General features: G+C 40.1%; 1 long non-coding RNA gene across 1 annotated transcript; it reads left to right on the top strand.

The window, feature by feature from the left end:
- The first annotated feature begins 3872 nt into the window (after positions 1-3872).
- Positions 3873-9641, top strand: LOC117073482. The gene is made up of 2 exons (XR_004433245.1): positions 3873-4090; positions 9183-9641. It is a non-coding gene; the product is annotated as an uncharacterized LOC117073482 (long non-coding RNA).
- Positions 9642-9876: the final 235 nt, after the last annotated feature.

Below are 9876 nucleotides of genomic sequence, written 5' to 3'. Positions count from 1 at the left end.
TTATGAGTTTACCGAGCTTTATGGCTTTCATAACCACTAGTAGATCAATACTTTTGACTGGGATGCTTTGCATGTATTTATTACACTATATAGGAAAAACTTATTGCTAGAAAACTGTGCAGTCCTTGTGGTAGCAATTTCTAATATGTGTACAGCCTCTTCTATGAACACTATTTCTCTAAAAGTACATTTTACTCAAAAATATAAGAGATTAACAGGTTTGGCAAACCCTATTAATAACTTTCAGCATCTTTTACACATCATTTCCTTTTTTCATACATTCCTTCTTTTGTGGTTACACAGTTAAAATATCAACATATACTATTAAGCAACTGTGGAGCTGACTTCTTTCCTAGTTGCAATTATGGCAATTATTTTTCCATAAGAATAAGCAGTAGGACCCAGTTTTCTGAACTGTTGGTTGAAACCAAGTACTTGCTTTGCAGGCAAGAGGGCATTATAAATAGAAAAGTCACTTTGAAAAGAAATTGAAATCTGAATTTATAAACAATTTAAGATTTTTTAAAAGCAATAAAAAAAGTACTGCTATAACATGAGGGATTAGGATCAGGATCTTAAAAACTTTAGGGAATGAGGCAGCTCCTTTCTTACTTGCTCTCTCTCTGGTCTCTGGTTTCCATTTTTCTGTACATCTCCATCTTTTTCCATCGCTTTTTCTACTCCAGCTTTGTTGCTTCTGAAGATAGTCTACTCTGTCTCACTTACTATATAGCAAATAAAAACATTGCCTGTTATGCTCTCTGTCCCCACTAATTGTCCACTAATATCCATTTGCCCTTTTATCCATAGTAAATTTTGATTTACCTAGGCCCATGACTACTTAGCTAAATACTACATTTTTCAGTCTTCCTGGCAGCCAGCTATACATGTATGACTCTCTTTTGACCAAAGTAATGTGAACAGAAATAATAGGTGGGACTTCCAGGCCATGCCCTTAAAAGGAACGGACATTTTCCTTTCCTCCTTCCTGCTGGTTGTGACGTGGAGGAGATGGTGAGAGCCAGAGAAGCTACCCTGGGCCCAGAAAGGAAGCCGGTCGTGGGCTGGCACAGCTGTCCTGCAGGCCTGGGCTGTCCACCTTGGGACTCTCATGTGGGAATGAAGCTTCCACTTATTCTACTCTGTGGTCTCTGTCACAGAGGCTTAAACAGCATTCTAAATAAAATATACTCTTCAAGATTTGAATCTTTATGAAGGTGAGTGAGAGGATTTTTTTATTGCATAGTTGTTCTCAGTCTTTAGAACAGCTCCTATTAGGCACTCAAAATATTGCTTGAATGTTGTTATGGGCTGCATTGTGGCCCCTCAAAATTCACATGCTGAAGTCCCAACTCCCAGTATCTCAAAATGTGACTGTATTTGGAGACAGAGTCTTTAAAGAGCTAATTAAGGTTAAACGAGGTCACTAAGGTGGGCCCTAATCCAATATGACTGGTGTCCTTGTAGGAGGACATTTGGACACAGACAGGCATAGAGGGGAGACCAGGTGAAGACACAGGGAGAGGATGGCCATCTATGAGCCAAGAAGAGAGGCTTCACAAGAAACCAAACCTGATCACACCTTGTTTTCAGGCTTTCAGCCTCCAGAATTGTGAGAAAATAAATTTCTGTGGTTTAAATCACTACAGTACATGGTCCTTTGTTATGGTAGCCCTAGTAAACTAATACAAATATATAAATGGCAGAGAGGTTTTAATGGATGTTATTTCTTTTTAACAAAAAAAAGACTGGAAAATTAATCAAGGTTAGAAAAAAACAGGCAGATAGAAAATGTTTATTTTCTTTTACTTGAGGACAAACATCAATGCTGGCTAGAATCATTTAAATATAGAGTAAATAGAGACCACTGAAACCAAGAGGTAAAGTTCAAAATTTTCAAATGTGCTGATGATTTGAGTCATTACGGACTTCAGCAATTGATTCGAAACCTAATTATTGCTGAGGATTTCAGGGGAAATCTGTACTTTAAAATCCCAAGAACATTGCAAATTGCACCACTTACATTGACTGCTAGTAAAATGACTGCTTTAAATAGAACTTTCTGATGTAGCAGAAGAGAAAATTCTTGCTCTAGTGGCAGTAATCACAGAATTTCAGAATATGTCCAGACCAAAAAGAGTCACTCTTAAGGTTTTCTTTAAAGTTTAATGAGCTAAAAATCCATGACCGTACACAAGTTAGAAGATAAACTTTATAAAAGTATGTGTTTTACTTAAGAATTTCCATTTTAAATAGCAAAAACCTATTGGAACTAGCCTAAACAGGAAAAAAAAAAAAAACCCGTAATTTATTGAAAAGCCATGGTGAGTTTCTTTCCAAATCAATGGGCAGTGGCCCTCAAGAGAGAGGTTGGCACCAGGAACTGGAAAGCAGTCAACATCCTTGCCCACCACCCCTACTTTGTGTGTGTCTTTCTGGGTCCTCTTAATCTCTCATTTCTGTTCCTTTGTTCATCAGCTTTATTCCTGTCCCCTTACGCCCACTTTCTCTCTTCCCCTCTGTGGCCAAAGGTAAAAGGAGTGGTGTCAGGGCATGTTGTATAAACAGAGCAGACATACCATCTACAGGAGCTGGGGAAGTCATTTATTAGAGAACTGGAGATGTCTTCCTTGGGCTAATACTCTGAACATTTATATTATGATTTTAATTTCATTTTATTGTATGTACTTATCTTTGAGACAGTGTCTGAGTCTGTCACCCAGGCTGGAGTGCAGTTGTGTAATCATGGCTCACTGCAGCCTCGACCTCCCGCACTCAAGTGATCCTCCCACCTCAGCCTACTGAATAGCTGGGATGTCAGCCACTAGGCCCAGCTAATTTTTTTGATGTTTTGTAATGATGAGGTCTTGCTATGTTGCTCAGGTTGATCTCCAACTCCTGAGCTCAAGCAGTCCTCCCCACTCAGTCTCCAAAAGTGTTGGGATTACAGGCGTGAGCCACTGTGCCTGGCCATAATTTTCATTAAAAAAAAAAAAAAAAAAAATCCACATGTAGGCTGGGCACAGTGGCTCAGGCCTGTAATCCCAGAACTTTGGGAGGCTGAGGCAGGCGGATCATGAGGTCAGGAGATTGAGACCATCCTGGCTAACATGGTGAAACCCCGTGTCCACTAAAAACACAAAAAATTAGCCAGGCGTGGTGGTGGATGCCTGTAGTCCCAGCTACTCAGGAGGCTGAGGCAGGAGAATGGCGTGAACCCAGAAGGTGGAGCTTGCAGTGAGCCGAGATAGCGCCACTGCACTCCGCCATCTCAAAAAAAAAAAAAAAAATCCACATGTATAACTTTTCATCCTCAACACTTTTTGATTAAAAAGCCACACATTTCTTAAGGGTATGATTTCATGGGGAAAATGGTGATATACCAATTGAAATTGGTGATGTATTTTGTTTTCCCCTTTATTATAAAGTAGTGTTCTATGGACCTCAAGAAGTTAATTTCTAGGTTTTAGGGTCTCTGCTAGGGGGCCAGAATTCAAAGCCGAATCTTTATTAACTGGCACTAAAACTGCAATCATTCGAGATGGGGAATAAGAAACAAAATTGTTTATACACACATATACATCTTCTTACATTTTGAATGCAACCTGCAAAGGAATATAAGAACCAGTTTTCAAAGTAGGAGTATCTATTTCCTTCACAGTAAAGGCATGTTTGAACTGCCTTTACTGAAGAATCTGGTGATAAAGAATTGATGCTTCCAAGACGATAGAATTCACTAAGTTGTGGAAGTCTTTTCTTTGTGGTTTATCCCATTGTTGCATATTTTAAATTGGCTCAGCATAGCATTACAGTTGGTTTTGTGAATGCTTGGGTGTCTGTGGATTCAACCAGCCACAGATAAAAAATATTTGGGGCCGGGCACAGTTTCTCATGCCTGTAATCCCAGCACTTTGGGAGGCCAAGGTGGGCGGATCACGAGGTCAGGAGTTTCAGACCGGCTTGGCCAACATGGTGAAACCCCGTCTCTACTAAAAATACAATAAATTAGCTGGGCATAGTAGCAGGTGCCTGTAACCCCAGCTACTTGGGAGGCTGAGGCAGGAGAATCGCTTGAAGCCAGGAGGCCGAGGTTGCAGTGAGCTGAGATCATGCCACTGCACTCCAGCCTAGGCGACAGTATGAGACTCTGTCTCAAAAAAAAAAAAAAAATTAGGAAAAAATATTACAACAATAAAAACAATATGTATTTATAAAACAATACAGTATAACAACTATTTATATAGCACCTACATTGTATTAGGTATTAAAGGTAATCTAGAGATGGTTTAAAGTATATGGGAGGTGCTGAGCATGGTGGCTCACTATAATCCCAGCACTTTGGGAGGCCAAGGCGGGCAGATCATGAGGTCAAGAGATCGAGACCATCCTGGACAACATGGTGAAACCCCATCTCTACTAAAAATACAAAAATTAGCTGGGTATGGTGGTACACACCTGTAGTCCCAGCTACTCGAGAGGCTGAGGCAGAAAAATTGCTTGAACCCGGGAGGCAGAGGTTGCAGTGAACCGAGATCATGCCACTGCGCTCCAACCTGGTGACAGAGTGAGACTCCATCTCAAAAAAAAAAAAAAAAGTATATGGGAAGATATTTCAGATATATGTAGGTTATGTGGAAATACATCATCTTCTATCAAAGTCTTGAATATCCGAGGATTTTGGTATCTGAGGGGCATCCTGGAACCAGTTTCTCCATGGATACCTATGGATGACTGTACTTTTCTAAGTGGCTTATTTTTTGGCAGTTGATAGTTTCTTCACCCTGTAAACTAGGAGGGTGCAGCTATGAGGCAGACTGATACTTAGGCAAAATGGGTCTGACAAAGAATAGACTTAGCACCAGACGTAGAACCTTCCTCCACACCAGGGAATAGGGAAGGAAATTAGGGCAACTCTCTCACTTGCAGGGATTAAGGGCAACCACACTGTATTAGGAAGCAGAGCAGCCCAGACATGAGTCATTCACACAACACCATGAGAAACCTATCAGACATATTCTTTCAGCCTGCAAATGACAGAAGCCTTACCCTAAATGGGCTTGAACAAAAACCAAATGAATTAGCTTATATAACTGGAAAGTTCAAGGGTAAGCTCAGCTTTAGGTGTAGCTTATGTGGAAACTCATATTATGTAACCATAACCCAGTTCTCACCATTTCTTGGTTTGCCTTGGTCGTCCTCTATTATCTTGGATTTATTCTAACATAGATTCTACCCTCACAATTGAGATGGTTGCCTGAAGCTATGTAACATCTTTAAATCCAGGCAAAAAGGTCCCTCCCCTAGACTCTGCATTATAGAGAGCTCTTCTCCAGGTCAGTCCCTCCCCATGGGACAAAACAGCCTCTGGGGCCAATGGGACATATCCTCCTGGAACTTCTCACATCCTTTTACATCATACTCTGGATATCATGGACACAAAGATTCCCTGCCCCAAATCTACAAGCTAGTTCTTGGCTTGGAGTAGGTGTAGGTCTCTTCCTCAAGTTCATCCTCTTGAGGATGAGCCAAACTGTCAATGTGTATACCTTTGGGTGCAGGTGTTAGCTGTTTGCAGAGGGTGTGGACGGAATTTGAATGACCAGGCTAGGCTTTCACAAATGATTATGAGTCCTCTTGTTGTGCAGAATTGAGGCAAGAGTGAGAAGGAGATGGGACAATGTGTGAGAAGAAGACATGATCTTTCCATCCAGCCATGTTCCAGAGCTGAAATCTAAGGATTCTAAGAACTTGAACCTGACCTTCCAGGTCATTATGAAACTGTATTGTGTTCACACAATACACTAGGAGAAAAGAACAGTTGTTTTTAATATTACGCTTGAATTTATAATTTTCACATATGTAGGCATATAGTTCTATGTTTAGAATATAGGGCCTCCATTTCTTCTCTTGCTATGTGACCTGCAGTGTCAGGATCAAAACTGCTTAGTTACAAATTTAACCAAAGGTTAATTTTGTACATCATATGAGTTTCCACATAAGTCACACCTAAAGCTGAGCTTACCTTTGAACTTTCCAGGTTCAAATTTAACCAAAGAGGGAGCAACTACTCCAGAACTCCCAGGAGAAGTCTTAACATTTTCTCTGATGGGATAATTTAAGGTCACATTCCCACTTCTGAACCAATCACTGTGGGAATAAGAATATTTTGAGTCCCAAATTTTATCCCCTAGGGTTTAGGATTGTATTAGTTTGTTCTTACATTGCTATAAATACCTGAGACTGGGTAATTTGTAAAGAAAAGAGGTTTAATTGGCTCATGGTTCCACAGGCTGTGCAGGAAACATGGCAGCATTTTATCAGCTTCTGGGGAGACCTCAGGGAACTTAAATCATGGCAGAAGGCAAACAAAGAGCCAGCACTTCAGATGGCTGTAACAGGAGGGAGAGAGAGAAATGGCAGGTACCACACACTTTTAAACAACCAGATCTCACAAGAACTCACCCACTATCATGAGAACAGTACCAAGAGGATGGTACTAAACTATTCATGAGAACCTGCTATGGCTTCATCACTTCTTACCAGGCCCCACCTCCAGCACTGGAGATTACAATTTAACGGGAGATTTGGTGGAGACACAGATCCAAACTATACCAAGGATGGAGGTCCACCTAGCCTACCCAGACTAAAATTGGGGGAAGATCCCAAACATAAGTTGGGACTGCTGCTGGGAGGAAGAGGAGTGGATTTTTAAGCTCGATGGCCAGGCATAGTGCTGATCAATTTTGTCTGGTATTCAGCTCTATGGTATTGATGTCTTGTTTTATGGAATGGCCTGGAAGGACCTGGTTGATCCCAGGAGGAGAGACATTATTATTAGTTAGGAAAATGAGACTACAGATGGGGCAACTGAGGCAGACATTGTATGCATAGACATGCCAACTAGGGGAAGAGAAGAAGAGGAGAACGAACATTACAGCTCAGGAGTGCCCACGTACCCAAGACATACCAGAGATTCCAGGTTTGCCAGAATTAGAGACTCAAGAGAAGAGTCTGGGTGATTCAAGCCATGAATGATGTGTTAAATCTGAAAAGCTTGCATATAGGCTGAGGAACTTAAGACTAGACAGAAATTGGAGTGGAATTGTGTGTGTGGTTACAGGGCATCCATAGAAAAGACAAAGGCAAAAGAATGAAAATGGGCACTGGCTTTCCCTAACATTACTTCCAAAGAGCAGACTCTGTGTTTGGAGAAGAGCCAGCCTCTTGACTGTCATGTTTGCCATGTTAGAAACATTATGATCAAAATAGAGTTTACAAACTTTTCAAACTGCATTCGGTGAGAGTATTATTAGTTTTGTTAAAGATTTCCAAATCATGTTTACATTTGCTCTACCATAATTCATAAAATTATAAGCCCTCTGTAAACAAGTGACTTTTATTAATAGTCAAGAGCATTCAATTTACCGCCATTATATAGATCCACTATATCACTTGCTTTTTTTTGTTGTTTTTTTTAGAGACAGGGTCTTGTTCTGTCACCGTTGGAGGCTGGAGTACTGTGGCACTTGTGGCTCACTGCAGCCTACTCCTGGCCTCAGGAGATCATCCTGCCTTGGCCTCCCAAAGCTCTGGGATTACAGGTATAAGCCAACACATCCAGCCTACCACTTGCTTTTTTTTATCCATGGTTTCTGCATGATGTTTACACTTCTATTAGCTTTCTGGCTGTAACTTTTTAATTTTGCGTGAAACAGAAGCATAGTACTTTGTATATTATAGGGACTCACCAAACATATATTTTTATGGAAGAAAGTGAAATGGCCTTTACAAATTTCCCAATTTATATCTTATTAATAGAAATTTGAACCTGGAAGAATATTTGGAGAGCATTGTTGTCCATCTTTTCTCTTCTTCATAGAGGAGAATTCTATCTCAGAGGGTTATTAACTACCTTATATGGGCACCTCAAACACAGGAGCTGGGTTAATGAAGAACCTGAACCTCAGGACACCTGAAAATCATTGCTTCCTATTCTGCCTACACATAAGCCTGGCTTTAGAGAAAGACTAAAAAACCACTTCCTTTTCTATCAATAATTTTGAAACATTAATAGTTGTTTTATTAAATACAAAAAAAAAAGTTCAGATGCGGTGACTCATGCCTGTAATCCCAGCAGTTTGGGAGGCTGAGACAGGCGGATCACCTGAGGTCAGGAGTTCGAGACCAGCCTGGCCAATATGGTGAAACCCTGTCTCTACTAAAAATACAAAAATTATCCAGGCATGGTAGCGGGCACCTGTAATCCCAGCTATTTGGGATGCTGAGGCAGGAGAATTGCTTGAACTCGGGAGATAGAGGCTGCAGTAAGCCGAGATCGCGTCACTGCACCCCAGCCTGGGTGACAAGAGGGAAACTCCATCTCAATAAATAAATAATCCACTGAGGAAAATGTTTACTTCTGAGGAATTCTCAAGAGTGGGATAAGGCCTTGGAGATCATTTAGCTTAAAATCCCACTTGATGCAAGAACCAGCCCCCTCCTTTATTGGCTTTGAAAACAAATGTCAGTAAACTATTGAAAAGTTCAGCAATTCTGAAACACCACCAACAAAACCGGACCAAGATCTAATGGTTTTAAAACACTGGATATAAGTTAACAGTTAGGTAGTAGCAGCAACACCACTGAAAGCAAAAGAGAATAGTTCCTATTAGCTCCTGGCACAAAAAATAAATTCATTTCATCTCATTTAATCTGAAACTTCAAAATCGTAAAGTCAGAGTAGTGTGAAAATCACTAACTTATAAAATACCTCAATATGAAGGTATAATGGCCCAAAGAAAAATGAGTGAGGTGAGTTTACCTGGAGTAGCCCATCTCTTCTTTTATATTGTAATAAATATAACAAGAACATTGAGAGTTCCAGCCTAGACTCTGCAGCTCAGCACTTACTCCAGCTTCTTACCAATTATTTTTCACACTATATCAACAGTAAGCACATATTAGCTTGTGATATTTAGAATGCCTAGAAATCTTTTAACAGCATGGCCTCAGGCAACTTTTAAAACGCATATTCCCAGAAATTACACTGACAAATTCATGTTAGAGCTCACTGATATTTGCGTTCTCTCGATTATATATTTTCGCCAACAAGAAGTATTCAGTAACTTCAGTGAAATGGTTTGTACATTATGAGAACCATGGAATGAACCCAGGAGGTGGAGGTTGCAGTGAGTCAAGATCGTACCACTGCGCTCCAGCCCTGGTGACAGAGTGAGACCATCTCAAAAATTAATTCAGCATCTTGAGGGCTGCAAGTGCAGAAGGAATCTATTCTCAGTAGGGCATAGGGCATGCACTGGCTTAGCAGTTTAGTATATAAGGCTTGAATAGTCTATATGTGAACTGCTATAAGCAGGGTTGATAGGGAAGTGGATAGATTGCCTCAGCAAAAGTGAACTGTGTGATTTCCAGGATGGAGGGAGAAAGATCTGATCCAAATGAGAACAGATTTGTTTATTACAGGTATGACAGCCTAAAGAAATTATCTTTTTGCAAAAGAAATATTAAATGATTTAGCAGTCTCCACATGTGTTAATGTTTCAAATGTGTATCATAATGTGTATAATTGTGTAACAAAATTGTTTACAATAAATCTTTTGGTATTTGTAAAAAAAAAAAAAAAAGAGAGAACCATGGAATGATGATAGAGCTGAAGGGTCTCGGATGGATCAAGGAAATAATTTATCCTTCTCATTTCATAGGAAATGTAGGCTCACAACAATCCTTCAAGGTTACTTGGTTGTCTATTAGCAACTCTAGAATTAGAGAATTTTGTGGTTCAATGACATCATCAAGGACATAGTTTTCAGTTCTGTCCTTCTTAATATATCAACTTTTCCCATAGACTCACTTATC

This window comes from Trachypithecus francoisi, unplaced genomic scaffold (genome assembly GCF_009764315.1).
Source record: "Trachypithecus francoisi isolate TF-2019V2 unplaced genomic scaffold, Tfra_2.0 Lachesis_group4, whole genome shotgun sequence".
In the NCBI taxonomy this organism is placed as follows: domain Eukaryota; kingdom Metazoa; phylum Chordata; class Mammalia; order Primates; family Cercopithecidae; genus Trachypithecus; species Trachypithecus francoisi.
This window is presented reverse-complemented; position numbering and strand designations above follow the sequence as displayed.